This window comes from Olea europaea, unplaced genomic scaffold, assembly GCF_002742605.1.
Source record: "Olea europaea var. sylvestris unplaced genomic scaffold, O_europaea_v1 scaffold987, whole genome shotgun sequence".
In the NCBI taxonomy this organism is placed as follows: Eukaryota; Viridiplantae; Streptophyta; class Magnoliopsida; order Lamiales; family Oleaceae; genus Olea; species Olea europaea.
In genome coordinates, this window is record NW_019268379.1 from 211133 (window position 1) to 213294 (window position 2162).

A 2162-nucleotide genomic window follows, 5' to 3' on the forward strand; every position below is an offset into this window, starting at 1 on the left:
ATATACAATTTCAAATGGAGAATATGACGTAGTAGAGTGAGCAGCTCGATTGTATGCAAATTCAACAAATGGTAGACACTCCTCCCAACTCTTCAAATTTTTATTGATTACTATGCGTAACAATTGTGTCATAGTCCTATTCACTACCTCGGTTTGCCCATCCATTTGTGGGTGACAAGTTGTGGAAAATAGTAACTTAGTGCCTAACTTACCCCACAAAACTTTCCAAAAGTGACTCAAAAATTTGACATCCCGATCCGACACTATGCTTCTAGGAACCTCATGTAAATGCACAATCTCTTTAAAGAATAAGTCAGCAATGTTCGCGGCATCGTCAGTTTTGTGACATGGTATAAAATGTGCCATTTTGCTGAACCTATCTACAACCAGAAAAATAGAATCCCGACCTCTCTTAGTCCTAGGTAAATCCAAAACAAAGTCCATAGAGATATCAACCCAAGGCTCACTAGGTGTAGGTAAAGGTGTGTGCAAACCTTGAGATAAAACCTTAGATTTAGCTTTTTTACAACCTATGCATCGACTACAAATTCGCTCTACATCTCTTTTCATCTTAGGCCAATAAAAATGCTCCTTCAATACATCTAAAGTTTTTTGAACCCCAAAATGTCCCATCAATCCACCACTATATGCCTCCCTTACTAACAACTCCCGAATAGAACAATTAGGAACACATAACCTATTTTCCCGAAATAAAGACCTCTCATGCCTAAAGAACCTATCAACCACCCCCTTTATGCATGACAAATAAATATCCAAAAATTCAACATCTTTTTCATACAATTCCTTAATATGTTCAAACCCAAGTAGCTTAGAATCAAGAGTAGTTAGAAATACGTACCTTCGCGACAACGCATCCACCACCACATTTTCCTTACCTTGCTTATACCGAATGACGTATGGAAAGGTCTCAATGAATTCCATTCACCGTGCATGCCTCTTGTTCAATTTAACTTATCCCCGTAAGTGCTTTAGTGACTCATGATCGGTGTGTATTACGAACTCCTTCGGCCATAGATAATGTTGCCAGGTCTCCAAAGCTCGAACAAGTGCATAAAGTTCTTTGTCATATGTAGGATAATTTAAAGCAGCTCCACTCAATTTCTCACTAAAGTATGCAATAGGCCTCCGATCCTGCATTAAAACTATTCCAATCCCTATTTCTGATGCATCACACTCAATCTCGAATGTTTTATCAAAGTTAGGTAATGTCAAAATAGGTGCTTCACACTATCTACCTTTAATAGTATTGAATGCAAGTTCCTGTTCATCACCCCAATGAAAACCTACACTCTTTTTAACTACTTTCGTGAGTGGTGCAGTGATAGTACTAAAATCTTTACAAATCGCCTATAAAAACTAGCCAAATCATGAAAATTCCTAACTCCCGTTATGCTTTTAGGTGTCGGCCAATCTCTAATAACTTTTATCTTTTCATCGTTTACTTCTACCCCATTAGCACTAACCACAAAACCAAGAAAAATAACTCTATCCATACAAAATGTGTATTTCTTAAGATTAGCATAGAGTTGTTCTTTCCTTAAAACAATTAGCAGACACTTTAAATGTTCCAAATGCTCTCCTAGGCCTTTGCTATAGATTAATATGTCGTCAAAATAAATCACAACAAATTTTCCTATAAAAACATGTAAAACATGATTCATTAAACGTATAAAAGTGCTATGTGCATTTGTGAGTCCAAACGGCATAACCAACCATTCATATAAATCATATTTAGCTTTAAAAGCCGTTTTCCATTCATCACCCTCCCGCATACGAATTTGATGATACCTGCTTTTAAATCAATTTTAGAAAATATGCAAGAACCATGTAATTCATCAAGCATGTCATCTAACCTAGGTATAGGGTGACGATACTTTACCGTTATGTTGTTGTCATCCCACTTCGATTTTCATGTTGGATTAGGAGCTGAAGTACCTAAAGGTTGCCTAGACATCCCCTTCCTCTTCAATTGCCTCTCGACCTTCATTGCCACATGTAACATGTCCTTGATTTCCACATAGTGTTGCAACTCTACAACATTTGCAATATCCCGATTTAACCCATTCAAGAATCGTGCCATGGTAACTTCCCGATCTTCCTCCACATTAGCCCGAATCATAAGAATTTCCATCTCCTTGTAA